The following is an 18629-nucleotide window of genomic DNA, read 5'->3' as shown; positions in this document are numbered from 1 at the left end:
TATGCTTCTAGGTTGGACAGTCCTTGTGGTATTCTAAAGCCAATCCTATCAGGATCTGAAAGCATCTACTTCATGTACCATAGTACATAGCTGGCCTAGTGGGCACAGAAATTACGCATATATCCACAGTGTCCACATCACTGCTGTAATGGTGATGCACGTAGATCCCACCTTCCACCCATGCACCCACTCATGTCTGTGATGCTACTGCACCTCCCAGAGCTATTGATTAGATCCGTAGATAGTGGAAGATGTTTCTGATTGGCTAGTCTTGCTCCTTACTTTGAAAATGTTCCCTGCAAAGCAGCAAAACTAGATACTTTTAGAAAAGAAATAACCAATAAAAACAAGAAGCAGAGAACAAAAAGCCAAACTGCTGATGTCACATCAAAATCCTTGTAGGAAAACCTTGGAGAAACACAGGCATTACCTGATGGTAAAGAGGAAAACATATATCTAAGCACAGTCATGCATAAAACCCCTTCATTTCTAGACATAACGGTGATTGACTGATATCAAAAAGTAAATATGTAGTATCCTCTCATGGGAGACTTTCCACACTAATGGAAAAACCTCCACTAACTTCTGTCAGATGTATATAAGTGCCACAGCATTTAAATTTGAACATTTTCCAGAGTGTGAATGGTAACTCCATATTACGGACAAATGTAATCTAGGAAATTTCATATATTTCACCTTCAAATGAATTTGTATTTCTTCATTACTTATGAGAGTCTAGTAGGAGTATCTTGTTCCTTTATAGCATTATGCATTTTCTGCTTGTTTTCACACTGTTCTTCCCATTGCATGAGTCTTTATTTACTCTCTGATTGGATTTGTTGCCTGTTTAAATTATGGCTAGAGAAAATATTATGAAATGAGTAGAAGAGAATTGTAAAGTCCATCTACCATTACAATGATGATTTGTGTTGTTTCTTCTACCTACAGTATGAAATAAAAAAAAAAATACATCTAAGTCTGTCATACTCTGTAGCTGAAAGTACTGTGGGACTTTGCAGCCCTGAATGCTACTCTGAAATGGAGGATGGTTGTCCATCTCTCCTCCAAGCCACCACACTCTTTCACAACAATAGCAGATGCTTTCCTCAGGGCTAGGAATAAAACCATAAGGTTGGAAGATTCTGATAAAGTAAAAGCACATGTACCCCTAGGATATATTTCAAAGTGCATTTTTATAAATTACTATTAGGAAAAAAAATCAGCTCTGTGTTTCTATGCTGAGATAGATAACCTCCTTCAGTGAATCACTGAAAGGTAAAACCAGCGTGGATCTGAAAGTCCATGTATGATCTCTGGAGCACCACTGAGCAGCAATACTCTAGACTACTCTTAAACATCTTCAGGAAAGAAATATCTACAGATTTCCTGAGTAGCATATTCCTATGCGTTACTGTCTTTGTGGACTTTTCCATACTATGTTTCCAGAAATAGTCTCTTCTGCAAATTACAGCCACTGACTTCTTGTTCTTCCCCTTAGCAAACAATCACATTCCGCTTTAGAGAAGTCACACATATTGCAAAACTGCTACATATCCTCCTTCAGTCCCTCATGTTCCAAACCAAACTAGCTCAAATCTGTCCATTTTGCTTCTCACAGGATTTATTTCTTACAGCTCTGCTTTATTCCTGCTTTTCCCTGAAACTTTCACACCTTTCATGCCCAGTGTTGGAAGAGTTCTTCAGCCGACGCTGGCTGTCACCAAGCAGAGCAGAATCATCACTTTCTGGGTTTTGGTTTAAAAAAAAAATCAAACCACTGTGCAGAGACAGAACAATGGTTGGACTATCTGCAGCCATGCAAAAGAGGGAAAAGGAAAACCCTTAGGGCTATTCTGAAGAAAGCAAGGTGGATTTGGGCAGACATGAGTTCACTCCAGCTGTACTTAAAGCTGGCCAGGTGGGAGCCATGGCCAGTTAAGAGCCATTCTACCCCATGGAAAAACTTATGAGATCAAATCTGGAGTACTGTGTCCAGTTTTGGGGTCCCCTGCACAAGAGAGGTAATGACATACTAGAGCAAGGCCACCAATGAAGCACAGGATATGAGCAGAGGCTGAGAGAACCAGGTTTATTCAGTCTTAAGAAGACAAATCTAGTCTTCTCCTTTGCAAACATACCTTCACCTAGGCGCTATTGTGCCTAGCCATTTTTGTTATTCCCCAGCCTAACCCACAACCTCTCTTTCAGAAGGTAACTGGGAGATCAGCAACCCACATCTGCTGGCCTAATTAATGTCTTGGCATCATCAGCATGGTGAATACAGGACTCAGAGCACTGAAGGATACTCACAGAATCCTTGCGAATGAAGCAAAGAAAACCAGGCTGTATTTTGAAAATATCAAAACTAAATGGTTTGGGAATTTTTGGATTATTTTTTATGTCAGAGGAAATTATAGTAAACTGGTCTTTTTCATGGAAAAAATTACTCAGTCGTAAAACATTAGAAAGGTCTTGTGAAGTACATGAAAGAAACATTTCTGTCCCTACCTGCACTCTAGTCTCTGGACATGCAGGAAGAAAGCAGGCTGAGCCGTAGCACATGTGAAATGGTTTGACTCTTTCACTGTTCCTTATGCTGTAATCACCTGTAATTACTTCAAATCGTTAAGTAATTCCAGTTATAGTAGCAGCTGCTGTACATCCCTAGAAATGGCTGCAATGGTAAACTCAAGTTCTTTTTTATTAAGTAGAGTGAGCACAATCAGATTGCTCAAGTAATTACTTTGGTTACTCTGAAGTTCCTTGATATATTAGACTTTAATGGTTCCTTTGTTTAAATATAACATCATGCATATCAACCAGATCTCCCAGATAAATGTTGTAAGCTCATACACTAGACCTGAGAAGGCCCAGTTTCCATAATGATTATGCAGAATTAGCCCTGTACTAACAAACTATGTTCTGTTCATCAATAAAAATGACGTGTATCTGTAAAATATTGTTTTACTGATCTGCATTCCACACAGACTGAATGGGAACATGCCATCAATATAGCTAAAATAGACTATTCATTAAGTAGAAAATCATTCAAACACTATAAAAGATGACATTGATCTTTGTTAAAAGTAGACTCGAAGCCTTCTTCAACAGTCCTTCATTTTTCAAAGAGAATAGATAACTCCAGGTATTTTAATCCTGATTTAGAATATGCACACTCACCACTGCCATAAACAACTAAACAGACAGACAAGTGGTCACAGATCAATCAAGTCATATAAACCAAAATGTAAGTAGCATGTGCCTGAATACAAGCATAGTTAGAATCTGTATTTTGTATATATGTATAGTTACGTACAACTTGTTTGAAATGGATAGAAGAAACAATTCTGAAACTATGACAGGCAAATACAAGGTCTCTTCTAAAAGCAATTTCATCACTATACAGAAGTGCACATTGCTCACTGAATCTTCCCTTCTATGGGCTCCTTTAGGTGCCTGCCTTTGTGCTACTTTTCTGCCTCCTCTCTTCTGCAAAAATAACAGCAAAGAAATCATGGGAGGCAAAAATGGTGGATGTCTTGAGCAGAGTAACAGTCTGTCCTTCTCCTCTCCTGTCCTCAGCCTGTCCAGGCAGGCATGTTGTTCAGCTTCTTTATTATGGTCCTTTTTTGTGTCCATGGTTCCACAAAACACCAAAATCCTGACTCTGGTCTCTTAGGAGTCCTCTGAGGGAGGGTCTCCAAAGACAGCTGTGCAAAAAAGGTCCTTTATTCCAGCTGTTTCACTGATATGACAGACAGCAAATATAAGAATATTGACTAAAAATTAAAGTTGGTGCTTTAATGTCCCTGGCAGATTTATTTTCTCTCAGGGAGATGAAAGAACTAAATATCTCTCCAAACCCTTGCCAAGGCCTTTATAGCCATGGTTATGCCTTCCAAATTGGTTTGGGTTGCTTACAAATCACTAAAGAACCATTAAAGAGACAAGGTTCATAATCTAGCTTTTTATTGCTCACTCTTAGGGAAGGAGACATGATCTGTCTCCTCTAACACTTCCTCCCACCCCGGCTTCAGGAGGAAAGCAGGGCTTCCTACTCAGCATTTCTGAATGTCTCTGTTTTCGGAAAAAGAGCATCCACCAGTCATGTGGTGTCTCTGAGACACATTCAGATGTTATGCTCACCAGAGTTGATGTCTCAGCCTAGGCTGGGTCTCATACACGTGGCCAGCAATTGCCATCTTTGCGGCATGTCATCTGATTACTGCAAAGCACAAATCCTGCGTAATTCCACATGTAAGGTAGAGTGGAATCTGCAGTCCTTGATCTCCTCCTTTGCATCTCCTCTCAAGACCTTCTTTGCCCCTCTCTTACCTATCTACCAGCTTACTGGCCATACTATATCATCAATATCTTCGGCTAATTTAGATTACATTTACAGCTACCCTCCTATCACTGCTCCTTCAGTGTAGAAAAGAGCTTCTTCTCAGTGTGAAAAAGTGGAAAGAAAAACATACTCCTATGGAAATGATTGCTATTGTGATTAAAACTAGGCAAAGTATTAAACAAAGACTCCAAGTGAATGACATTTAGTGAAGGGCATGTTTCTGTTCTTCTCAGGAGGAAAATATTGTTCTCATGACAGACGATTAGAAGCAAAGTTCTTTACAGATGCTCTCGGAGGGACAGAGTGTTTTCACACATGCTTTTCTACTTTGCACCCAGGACGTATTAAGTAGTTTTTATATTATTTACAGACTTACAGGCTCTGTTTCTCTTTAGAGGAGTGATTTAATTAACTCAGTTTGCATCCCTTTAAGAGCTAGACCAGTCACTTTGGACAAAATCAGAGAGAAAAAATTGACCTGTGCATTTCTGAAGAAGAAAGGCCATTGTTCTGAATAAAGGAACAAACAGATGACATATATTGGGTGTTTTCATTTACCAAAATACTACTGCTTCTGTCAGGGCTCACCCATTATTAGGTGATTTCAGATGAATCAGATATTACATTGGAAAAACTTCATCATGCATTCAACATTTATTTGGCTGTAAGAGGAATTTCTTGAAGGCCTCACTGTCATTTCCAGGGAGGAAGCTTGAACTTCTCTGATTTAACGTAACACTGTCAGCAGCTTCCACCCCGGTGACTAAACAAGTAGTGAGAGTTACTGAAATGGTTCTGAAGAAATCAAAAAAGCTGCAACAGTTTATCAGCACAATCTTCCTCTATTTAACTCTATAAATCTTCTGTGGAGAGTTTACTTGTGACATGCTCCAGAGGGTGCATGAGTCATAAAGGAAGTGCATTTGGTTGACATTTTCCATCTGCTGGCAGAGGGCTGCAGCCCCTAAGTGCCAAAACCTAAGCGCAAATTAAAGATACAGACATGGGGATTCCTACTCCTAGGATAAAATTGGACTCAGAGCGTAATTCCTCATGAGGTGAATTAAGCAATTGTTTGTTACAATCTTTGAAGGGGTAAGGGGATAATATTCAATTTTGAGCGGGACCAGACATCTCTACCCCTCCTTGCCTTCGGTGGGGATGCGGACCCTCAGCACCTGCTTGGATGAGACCCTTCAGCCATTATACAAAAGGAGTGAAGAATATGAAGATGATGAACAGTGACATCTCTAATCTTTGCGGGGAAAAACAGCTCATGATCACAGCCGGTTAAGATACAGAATGACCGAATGATTAATCAGCAGAAATGTGGGCTGTGTTGTTACTGTATCAAAGCATTCAAGGCCGAACAAGCTCTCAGCTGGAGTACAGATGCCAAAAGCAAGCTGACAGCCAAAAGCCATGTGTTTTTGGAACCTATCCCTGGAGAATGGGAAAGAGGAGAGATTTTCCCATGCTGATTTGTCTCTTCTACTACTCTCATTCCCTCTCTGGAGTTGATCCACTACTGATGAAGTCCAAATTTGTAATTGGGACCTAGTGTAGAAATCTATGATTTTTCTGGCTCACAAAGGACAACACAAGAAAAAGAATAAAGTGGGGGGGGGGGGGGAGAAGGAAAAAAACCCTCTCCACCTTTTCTATTATGCAGAAGAAGCCAAGAGGAGTTTAAAGAAGAATTTTTCAAAAAGTGGCCAATGATTTTTTGGAAGGTTTGGGATTTTGAGGGGCCTAGCTTTTAACATCTGAAAGAATTCAAATTCTTCAGCAGGCTGAAAATCAGGGCTGATCATTATTTTTCCATGAAGTAGCCTAAAATTACTTATCACTTGGAAATCTCAGTCACATTAACTACCCCAGCACCACACAAGCAGTCTGAATTAGAAGTAAGAGTGCCTTGTGCCCCAGGACCACTAAGCTCTCCCCTCTGTCTTTTGCTCATGAGTGTAGATTTTCAAAGAAAGACTGACTAGGAGGATAAAAGAAAAGAAAAGAAAAGAAAACAAAAATGTTTCTTTTCAACAGAACCCAATGACACTGACTGATATGTGGGTACCTGAATGCAGGACAAAAACCTGGGGAAGCCTTCAAAGACTCCCACCTCCAACACACAGTTTGCAACTACAGGTAACAGCACAGCCCTTCTGAGAAACATGAAATCAAAGAATGGATTAGGTTCAAAGGAAACTCTGGAGGTCATATAGTACCATCCTCTCCTCAAATCAGGGCTTGTTTTCGAGCACATTGTTCAGAGCCATGTCTAGTTCAGTCTGAGTGTCTGTAAGGATGGGGATGCCACAGCCTCTCTGAACCCCTGTTCCAGTGTTTGACTGCCCTTGTTGTGAAGAACAAAGAATGTTTTCCTTATATGCAGTCAGAATATGCTTCATTGCAACTTGTGTCCATTGCTTCACATCCTTACAGTGTCTACCTCTGAGAAGAGACTAACTTCACGTTCTCTATACCCTCCCATTAGGCAGCTGCAGACAGCAGTAAGATCCTCCTGAGCTCTCTCTCCTCCAGGTTAAGCCAACCCAGCTCTTTCAGCCTTTCTTTGTACACCATGTGCTCTGGCTCCATGACCTTCTTGGTGGCCCTCCACGGGACCCAATCCAGCCCATCAATGTCATTCTTGTAATGGTGAGCCCAAAACTGGATGCAGCACTACATATGTGGTCTCATGAGTGCCAAACAAGGGAACGTTATCCTGACCTGCTGGCTGCATTCTTTCTCTTACAGTATGTGGTTGCTCTTCTTTGCAGCAGGGGCACACTGCTGACTCAAGTTCAAATTGTTGACCATCAGGACCCCTAGGTCCTTTCCTGCAAAGCTCCTCCCCTGTCCTGGTTCTGGTGAGGATAGAGTTAATTTCACAAGGAGCCAGGACAGGTGAGCCAAGCTGGCCAGGGGATATTCCATACCATGTGACATCATGCTCACCATAAAAGGGGGCTAGTCAGGCAGGGGCGGTTTGATGCGGCTCCAGGAGGGGCTGAGCGTCCAGTTGGTGGTCATGGGATTGGTAAATTGTTCTCTGTTATCACCCATTGTGAATATCTGTTATCAGTACTGTTGTTGATTGTTTCCCTCTCCCTTGTTGTCCCAGTAGACTGCCCTTATCCCAACCCTCGAGGCTTTGCTGTTGTTTTTCCGTTCTCTTCCCCATCCTGCCGGGGGAGGGGTGAGCGAGTGGCTGCGTGGTGCTCAGCTGCTGGCTGGGCCTAAACCATGTCAGTCCTTTTGGCACCCAACATAGGGCATGAGGGGTTGTGATAACGACAAGTCTGACCCAAGTGTGTTAAAACAAAGTTGTTATAAGCATTTATAATGTTATCGAAACAGTCACTGGTCATAATGATGTTCTGTTTGGTCACATGGCTCTGTTTTGTAAACCCGTGTTTACTCTATGTAATCCCTGCGGCGCTGTTTATCGCCTCTGGGAGAGGAGTTCGTGTTCTCACATTGTTGTATTGTGTGATAATGACTTATGATAAGATATCATCAACAGTCATGAGTCTGAGCTGGTACTTGTACGTAGCATTTCTGTCAGGCCCGTACCTCGGTCAACATCTTTCAGAACTGATTAATAATTGCACCCAATCTATGGGGAAGACGGGGGGGATACATTCTCCCACTCTTTCACCTCCCCTTTTCCCTTTTGGTTGGTTACAACAATTTTTGAGAATGTTGAATGTCCTTGGAATGTTCAGGCCAGTATATTCCTATTGCAAGGTCTCCTGCATGTTTTCCAAGTCCTGTTCAGGGTTAGCAAAAATTGTTTCAAGAATACCACCCAGGGATCTTCCGTGAGGCTGAATGGTCAGGGCTGGCATGGCATGTGGGAGAGTATGGGCGGGTATCTAGAGACGTTCTCACCCCCAATCGTTTGGAGCTTTACTCCCGAACAACTGCAAGACCCTGATAAAATGGTAGACTATTTGAAAGAAAAATGCTGTGGGTATTCTAAGGAGACACAACTTACTGGGCTGTGCTGGGCCCTGGCCACTATCTATCAAACACTGCTTGATAGTAGACAGCACCATCCAGAGAGAGAGAGCGGACTCTCAGGCCCTGCAGCTGCCCAGGCCCCCACAACAGGCACCGCAGCTGCCCAAGCCCCTGCAACAGGCACTGTAGCCGAGCCAAAAGATCAACCCATACCAGTATCAGTCGCCCCTATACACAAAAAGAAATACACAAAGAAATCGGTTCGCTTATTGAGAGATGATGATGAACCAGGACCATCACAAGAACAAGAAGAAGAGCCAGAACCAGAAGTGATCACCCGATCCCTGTCCCTGAGTGAGCTGCGAGATATGCGGAAAGATTTCAGCCGCCTTCCAGGGGAGCACATTATTACCTGGCTGCTCCGCTGCTGGGATAATGGGGCCAGTAGCCTGGAACTGGAGGGCAGGGAGGCCAAGCAGCCAGGATCCTTGTCTAGGGAAGGGGGCATTGACAAGGCAATTGGGAGGAAGGCACAGGCCCTCAGCCTCTGGAGGCGACTCCTGTCAAGTGTGAGGGAAAGGTATCCTTTCAGTGAAGATGTCATATGTCGGCCAGGCAAGTGGACCACCATGGAGAGAGGTATCCAATATCTGAGGGAATTAGCTGTGCGTAAAATGGTTTATTATGATCCAGACAACGCACAATTGCCCACAGACCCCGATGAAGTCCAGTGTACCTGACCCACGTGGCGAAAATTTGTGTGAAGTGCACCATCATTGTACGCCAACTCACTGGCAGTCATCGACTGGAAAAGTGAAGAGGCACCCACAGTGGACGAAGTGGCTGGCCGACTCCGGCAATATGAAGAGAGCCTTTCTTCCTCCCTCGTCTCGGCTGTGGAGGAACTCTCCCAGGACGTCCGGCAACTCAAACAGGATATATCGTACTCCTCACCTGCACAGACCCGTATTTCAGCTGTTAAGAGTAAGCGTTTTTCTGCTCCGGAGAGGGGATATGGAGCATAAACACCATGAGGTATCCTGTGGTTTTATCTGCGTGACCACGGAGAAGACATGAGAAAATGGGATGGGAAGCCTACCTCAACCCTGCGGGCACATGTACATGAGCTACAAGGCAAGACGTACATGAGCTACAAGGCAAGACAGCTGTACAAAGGGACTCTTCCAGAAAGAATACTGCTCCAGTTTCCACCGGGCAGCCCCCCAGATCAAGTGGAAGGCCTGATCGCACTTATGATCCTCTTGAAGGGACTTCTAAGTCCTTTCTGCAAGAGATGAGTAGTGAATATGATGAGCAGGATTAGAGGGGCCCTGCCTCCAGCCAGGTGGAGGAAAGGGACAAGAGAGTGTATTGGACTGTGGATCCGATGGCCTGGCACATCAGACCCACAGGAGTACAAGGCCCTAGTGGACACCGGTGCACAGTGCACCCTAATGCCATCGAGCTATGAAGGCGTGGAACCGATATCTATTTCTGGTGTGATGGGGTGATCCCAACAGTTGACTCTGTTGGAGGCTGAAGTAAGTCTAACTGGGAATGAGTGGCAAAAGCACCCCATTGTGACTGGGCCAGAGGCTCTGTGCATCCTGGGCATAGACTACCTCCGGAAAGGGTATTTCAAAGACCCAAAAGGCTACCGGTGGGCTTTTGGAATAGCCGCCTTGGAAGCGGAGGAAATTGAACCGTTGTCTAGTTTGCCTGGTCTCTCGGAGGACCCTTCTGTTGTAGGGTTGCTGAGGGTTGAAGAGCAACAGGTGCCGATCGCTACCACAACTGTGCACCAGCAGCAATACCGCACCAACAGAGACTCCCTGGTTCCCATCCACAAGCTAATTCGTCAACTGGAGGGTCAGGTAGTGATCAGCAGAACCCACTCACCCTTTAACAGTCCCATATGGCCAGTGCGGAAGTCCAATGGAGAGTGGAGGCTGACGGTAGACTATCGTGGCCTGAATGAAGTCACACCGCTGATGAGCGCTGCCATGCCAGACATGCTGGAACTTCAATATGAACTGGAGTCAAAGGCAGCCAAATGGTATGCCACAATTGATATAGCTACTGCATTTTTCTCAATCCCTTTGGCAGCAGAGTGCAGGCCACAGTTTGCCTTCACTTGGAGGGGCGTCCAGTACACCTGAATCAACTGCCCCAGGGGTGGAAACACAGCCCCACCATTTGCCATGGACTGACCCAGAGTGCACTGGAAAAGGGTGAAGCCCCAGAGCACCTGCAATGCATTGATGACATCGTTGTATGGGGCAACTCAGCAGAGGAAGTTTCTGAGAAAGGGAAGAAAATAATCCAAATCCTGCTGCAGGCTGGCTTTGCCATAAAACAAAGTAAGGTGAAGGGGCCTGCGCAGGAAATCCAGTTATAGGAATAAGGTGGCATGATGGGCGGCGTCAGATCCCAACGGATATTATCAACAAAATAGCAGCCATGTCTCCACCAACCAACAAAAAGGAGACACAGGCTTTCTTAGGTGTTGTGGGTTTCTGGAGAATGCGCATTCCGAATTACAGTCTGATAGTAAGCCCTCTCTACCATGTAACCCGGAAGAAGAATGATTTCAAATGGGGCCCTGAGCAACGAGAAGCTTTTGAACAAATTAAACAAGAAATAGTTCATGCTGTAGCTCTTGGGCCAGTCTGGGCAGGACCAGATGTAAAAAATGTGCTGTACACCGCAGCCGGGGAGAATGGCCCTACCTGGAGTCTCTGGCAGAAAGCACCAGGGGAGACTCGAGGTCGACCCCTGGGGTTTTGGAGTTGGGGATACAGAGGATCCGAGGCCTGCTACACTCCAACGGAAAAGGAGATATTGGCAGCCTATGAAGGGGCTCAAGCTGCTTCAGAGGTAATTGGCAGTGAAGCACAGCTCATCTTGGCACCCCAACTGCCAGTGCTGGGCTGGATGGTCAAAGAGAGGGCTCCTTCTACACATCATGCAACCGATGCTACGTGGAATAAGTGGGTTGCACTGATTACACAGAGGGCTCGAATAGGAAGCCCCAATCGTCCCGGAATTCTGGAAGTGATCACAGACTGGCCAGAAGGGAAAGATTTTGGAATGTCGCCAGAGGAGGAGGTGACACGTGCTGAAGAAGCCCCACCGTATAATAAACTAACAGAAGATGAGAAACCATATGCCCTCTTCACTGATGGGTCCTGTCGCATTGTGGGAAAGCATCGAACGTGGAAGGCCGCTGTATGGAGTCCTACACGGCAAGTTGCAGGAGCTGCTGAAGGAGAAGGTGAATTGAGCCAGTTTGCAGAGGTGAAAGCCATCCAGCTGGCTTTAGATATTGCTGAAAGAGGAAAGTGTCCAACACCGTACCTCTATACCGACTCATAGATGGTGGCCAATGCCCCGTGGGGGTGGTTACAGCAGTGGAAGCGGAGCAACTGGCAACGCAGAGGCAAACCCATCTGGGCTGCCCCATTGTGGCAAGAAATTGCTGCCCGGCTAGAGAAGCTAGTTGTAAAGGTACGACATGTAGATGCCCACATACCCAAGAGTCAGGCCACCGAGGAACATCAGAACAACCAGCAGGTGGATCAGGCTGCCAAGATTGAAGTGGCTCAGGCGGATTTGGACTGGCAGCGTAAGGGTGAATTATTTATAGCTCGGTGGGCCCATGACACCTCAGGCCTTCAAGGAAGAGATGCGACATATAGATGGGCCCGTGATCGAGGGGTGGACTTGAGCATGGACGCCATCTCACAGGTCATCCATCAATGTGAAACATGCGCTGTAATCAAGCAAGCCAAGCCGGTATAGCCTCTGTGGTATGGAGGACGATGGTTGAAATATAAATATGGGGAAGCATGGCAGATCAACTACATCACTCTCCCACAAAGCTGCCAAGGCAAGTGTTATGTTCTTACGATGGCTGGAAACATATCCTGTGCCCCATGCCACTGCCCGGAACACTATTCTGGGTCTTGAAAAGCAAGTCCTGTGGCGACATGGCACCCCAGAGAGAATTGAGTCAGACAACGGGACTCATTTTCGGAACAACCTCATAGACACCTGGGCCAAAGAGCATGGTATTGAGTGGGTGTATCACATCCCCTGTCATGCACCAGCCTCTAGGAAAATCGAAAGGTACAATGGACTGCTAAAAACTACCCTGAGAGCAATGGGTGGTGGGACCCTCAAACACTGGGACACACATTTAGCAAAGGCCACCTGGTTAGTTAACACTAGGGGATCTGCCAATCGAGCTGGCCGTGCCCAATCAAAATTACCACGCCCAGTAGAAGGGGATAAAGTTCCTGCAGTGCGCATGAAAAACATATTGGGTAAAACAGTTTGGGTTATCCTTGCTTCAGGCAAAGGCAAGCCCATCTGCAGGATTGCTTTTGCTCAGGGACCAGGGTGCACTTGGTGGGTGGGGATGGGGAAGTCTGGTGTGTAGCCCAAGGGCATTTGATTTTGGGTGAAAATAGCCAATAAATTAAATTGTATGATGTTAATAGCTATATACTGTATCAATGGTATGACCATAAGAATCACCCAAAACTAATGAAGGATGGACTTTGAAACTGAACAAAGTGCCACGATGATGGAACTAGAACTGACTTCAACTGGTGCCCAGGAACTTCATCGAAAATCACATCTTTGACGTCCAGACTGCGAGCATGGACCATACCAGATACACCAGCTGTGAAAACTCCGGATGCAGCGTGCAACAATCCAGCAGCACACACCATTGCTCCTGCTCTGAGAGACTGTAATGGCAGATGGAACCCAAAGCCATGGACTAAATGAACTCGACAGACATTTTCGAGCAATGGCCCATAGAGTAAGGGAATGATATCTGTGAAATAATCTGGGCATGATGTAGATGGTATAGAATAAGGGGTGGATAATGTCCTGGTTCTGGCAAGGATAGATTTAATTTCACAAGGAGCCAGGACAGGTGAGCCAAGCTGGCCAGGGGATATTCCATACCATGTGACATCATGCTCACCATAAAAGGGGGGCTAGTTGGGCAGGGGCGGGTTCGGCGTGGCTCCAGGAGGGGCTGAGCGTCCAGTTGGTGGTCATGGGATTGGTAAATTGTTCTCTGTTATCACCCATTGTGAATATCTGTTATCAGTACTGTTGTTGATTGTTTCCCTCTCCCTTGTTGTCCCAGTAAACTGCCCTTATCCCAACCCTCGAGGCTTTGCTGTTGTTTTTCCGTTCTCTTCCCCATCCTGCCGGGGGAGGGGTGAGCAAGCGGCGCGTGGCGTTCAGCTGCCGGCTGGGGCTAAACCACGTCATCCCCAGATTGCATTATTGCATGATCTTATTCCATACCATGTGCAGGACTTCATTCATGTCTTTGATAAACTTCATGAGGTTTCCATCAGCCCATTTCTCCAGCCTTTCTAGATCCGTCTGAAGAGTAGCTGTCATCCAGTATGTCAGCCTTCTCCCCTAGTTTGGTGTCCTCTGAAATTTACTGAGGGTTTTTGAGAGGATCCAGTGTCTAAGCTACTAGGATTTGCATTTTCTTAAGATTTCAACTACATCATTGAATTAAATGTATTGCACTTTGCTTTATTTATTTGAATTATTGGATCTTGCACATTGCACAGTCTAGGCATTTATTTCAATGCTTTGAAGAGATTCTAGCAATTCTTAGGTGTTCTCTGCTTCGTCTGAATCTTTACAAGGTAATCCTTCAGAGTTATACACAAGGCCAGGCTGGATTAACAGAACGATGCCTTACTTGGATTGAGAGTTTCAGCAATGTTTTGGTTATAGAACATGAAACATAGGTTTGTAGGTTATTGCAAATTATCCACACACTCAGAGATACCTCTCAGGTGCTCAAGGAGCTTCCCTGTAAACCACACTATTTTTATGGCAGTATGCCACTTCTGCAAGTTATTTCTTCTGAATGACATTCAGGGCTGTTTCTCCTGGAGAATGAATGAAACACACTGATACAGCAGCATTTCCTGATAATCTTTGGGACATAATACATTGTCCATAAAGGCAAAAAATCTCTATTCTGAAGAAGAACAAGTCTTTGGTTCCATATGGAGCTGACTTCAGGCACGGAAAAGCCAGATCGATAAGTATCAACCAAACTGTACTTCATTATCTTCCCTAGCTTTGTTCATTTGACACTGCAGTTGCTGAGATGAGTATATGTTTCGAATATGTGAAATCTTACATGTCTTTCAGAAAATAGAAAAGATAAGACATAAAAAAATCCTCTTGGGAATGTGCAATTGATCTGCTGACTTCAGAGCTCATCTGGTATGATAACTGATTACAGCTCTAACTGAATGACTAAAATACACATTTACAGATTTATAGACACTGTAACAGGCCTTCAAAGAATAGCTCCTTGATAATTGCCTGAAAGACCTTTCCTTGATCTACTGAAATGCCTTAAGAGTTGATCTAACCAAGAGCAATAAATTATGATGATTCTTTTCAGAGCTGACACTGCCAGTTTGACTTTTCACAAAAAGCAGTTTTTATTTTGTAGTAACTCCTGTTGGAAACCAGATAGCCTGTTGATGGTAAAAAATTGAGTTTTGTGTTTTGTTTTGTGGGTTTTTTGTTTTTTTGGTTTGGTTTGGTTTTGGTGGTGGTTGTTGTTGTTGTTGTTGTAAAGGGCCATGTATCCTTGGGGGACTCTTAAGGCAACAGCCAGCACAAAATTTCTACTTCACTTCTGTATTGTAGATATACTTTTCCATATATTGCATAGGTAACATATCCGTATATCTATTCCTACACAGAGAAAAGTTATCTGCTTTTGCCACAACAATATTTAGTCCCAAAGATGAACCTTGGAGCTGCACTCAGGTTTACACACTGGTGAAATCCTAAAATTTCCTAAAATTCCTAAAGCCAGCAAGGCTCTGAAGATGTCCTGTTTTAGTCCTTATTTTACTGCCCATGGAATAAGATGCCTAGGAGCATATCTTAAATGAGGACAGACCTAGCTAGTTCATGTTGCAGTGGCAGGCTTAGCACTGTGTTATTTAAGCCCTTTATACACCAAGTATGTGCAACACGTCTTTTGGCCCTGTTCTGCACATTACAAGGTCTCCATCTGTTTGGTGTCATGGTTTAACCCCAGCTAGCAGTTGAGCCCCATGCAGCCACTCGCTCACTCCCCCCGCCCAGCGGGATGGAGGAGAGAATCAAAAGAGGGAAAGCGAGAAAACTCGTGGGTTGAAATAAAGACAGTTTAACAGGTAAAGCAAAAGCCATGCACACAAGCAAAGCAAGACAAGGAATTCATTCCCCACTTCCCATGGGCAGGCAGGGGTTCAGCCATCTCCAGGAAAGCAGGGCTCCATCGCGCCTAACGGTGACTTGGGGAAAAAAAAACATCTCTGTATTATCAATGCTGTTTTTAGCACAAATCCAAACCATAGCCCCATACTAGCTACTATGAAGAAAATTAACTCTATCCCAGCCAAAATCAGCACATTTGAGCAAAGCAAAAAAGGAACTACAGATGTAAATATTTCTCCTCTGCAATGGAACACCTATCTTCACTGCTGTTTCAGGAACTGATGTCTCTCATACACATACTACCCTACCAGCATACAACTTGCTTAAATGTAATCTTTCTGTTTCCTCACACTTCTGTGGCTCCAGGCAACACTCAGCTTGCCAGTATTTGTCAACCATTTAGTACTGATGCTTTACTACCTTAAGGGTCACCACTGTATTTAAGGTCCATATGAGGGAAGTGCTAGCACAGTCAATTTAATGAATGGGAAATAGTGACAAAGAGAAGGATGATCACCAGATCAAAGACAAGTCTTCAACCAGAATACCTACACATCTAGATATCTTTTTCTTTTAAGCACCTGCAACAGAGTTAAAACTCAGTAGCATGCATTTATGACAAAATACGAGTTCTGTTTTGCCACTCTAGCAATGGGACTGATTTTTCAGTTTTAATTTAGATTGGCGTAAAGATATTTCTTCTTATTGAATTGCTGATGGAGGATGGGGTAGTTCCTGTGATAGTGAGAGCACTTGTATTAATAATTCCCCTGCACTTTCAATTTAAATTTTATATAAAATTTAACAGAAAATGGTAGGGCAGACACTTGAAGCATAAAGGCTAGGCAAATGTGTGAAAATATAGCCCATAACCTCTGACACCAGGAACTTGAAGAAATGACACTGAAAGATAAAGCATATTCTCTGATGTAATGCAATTGCTACTAAAATTAACAGAATTGTACAGCTACAAGGTTTTCAAAGAGATGAAGTGTTTATAGTGTAGAGATTTTAACAGTAATATTCATTATATCCAAATAGTATAACATCAAAATAGTTTTAAAGATCTGTGTAGGTATGTTTTAGGAATTCCTTGACATTAATTTATTACAATCCCATAAAAGCATTTCTGGCCAAGAAAAGAAATAAAGATTATGGTTTTTAATGAAACACAAATTACTGAGTTTTAGAAGAGAATAAGCAAACCACACTGTCTGATGTTACAGATGAAGCTGTGGGGATGTTGGAGGGGAATCTTCTCCAGATCTATTAACATGTAAATGGTGAATGCACAGACTAGAAAAAGCAAACAAACAAAGTGAAATCTGAGGACTTGTAAAGCAAGCCACCCCACTGTGGAGAATCCTCCCCACAAGACCATTACTTGGACCTCTGCTGGTTTTAATCTGTATAAATGACTGAGACAGATGGAAAACAGTATGCAAACTGCATTCACTGATTACATCAAGTGAGTGAGCAGAAAAAGGAACCGGGTTTCCTCTGAAGTCAGGCTGCTATGTAGTAAATAAAACTCAGCATTGACAAACATAAATGAGCACATGCCATATGCAGCAGTAAACAGCCCAGAAGATGAAATGAAAAAAAAAAAAGCAAGAAAAAGCCAAAGAACCTGGAAGGGACCTCAGGGAGACACAGGATTCGTCTCAAAAACACCTTTTGAGATGGATGCAGCGCACTTCTTTTCCTTTGAAACCTTGTGTATCCTGCCAGTAAGGAACCTGCCTGGAAAGCTGGAGTGCTCTATTTCTCTCTGTGTCCCGCCATGTATTTATAATCAGTGCACCACTAAAAACATAAAATCAGCCAGGTGCTGTCTTGCATCATTTAAGATATTCAGGATATCAATTGCTCCTGCATTGCCAAGTCCCATAACTGTTTCACAGAAACTAAAAATAGATCTTAGTCAAAATAAAGAAAAGAAAAAAGATTGTCATTTGATATAGCCTACTTGAGGTATCAGCCTAAATCATGACAAAAGTGAAGTAGCATTTTTACAAATCTCCCAATGAAAGGCTATATGCATAGCATCTTCCTAAATAAAAGATTATGAAACAATTCTGGAATTATTTGGAAGATTGTTATTTCCTAAGGGCAACCAGATTTTGAATGCACATGCTCTGTGGTAAAACTAGTTGACTACTATTATAACCTGTTTCATTGACTGTGCAAAAGAACAAAGGCTACTCACTTCTTGCGAACATGGTCTTTGTCTCTGAAGCCTGTCCATGAGGGTTCATAAAACCTGGAGGCAGACACAGACTAGCTCAAGAGCCCATAATAGCTAATTTCACTGGACAAGGTGTGAGTTAGGCAGGAGAAATGGTCACCTCACCTTTGGTTTCACACACATGCCCCTTGAGTGACCTTGAGAAGGCTGAACCCAAAAATATGACTGGGAGGTTAGGTAGACTTAAAGGCTAGAGTGAACAGTCAAGATTTCTGCAGGTGTGACCACAATCTTATGCAGATAACCTGAATTCATGAGGTTGTGAGTAATCTCATGAAAGAGAGAGACACAGTGTACATAAATCCTACTACACTGTTTTACCCTCCATTGCTTCTCTCTTGTAGAAAGATTGAGTGATAAAGGTATCTTCTCCTTTCCTCTCAATTCTGTAGCTTTGTTTTTATGCCCACTGAACTAAACCCAAAATGAAGCCTGTGTTTAGATGCTAAAGTCTTGCTCAAGCCAGTACGAACTGCTGCTGCTCTGTGCTGTGTGTTCCCATTTACCCACCACCCACTTTGAGATGCCAGCATGAGACCTTGTGTCACCAATTGTTGAGCCAGATCTTCCGTAAAACCTTCCTCTCACCCTTCCCCCTACCCCAAAACCCCTCCCAAATCAGATTCACTGCATGACCATTCAAACACTTACACTAGCACAGGGCAGAGGATGGCCAGGGCTGGAGCACAGGGTCCTGGGAGAGGGCAGGTAACTGTGTCACTCACTTAACTAGCATTGCTGAAGAAATGTCACTCAGTTAACGGATGCCCAAAACCGCCTTGGGGCCAT

This window comes from Grus americana, chromosome 2 (genome assembly GCF_028858705.1).
Source record: "Grus americana isolate bGruAme1 chromosome 2, bGruAme1.mat, whole genome shotgun sequence".
In the NCBI taxonomy this organism is placed as follows: Eukaryota; Metazoa; Chordata; class Aves; order Gruiformes; family Gruidae; genus Grus; species Grus americana.
The sequence above is the reverse complement of the archived record's forward strand: the minus strand, read 5'-3'. Positions refer to the sequence as shown.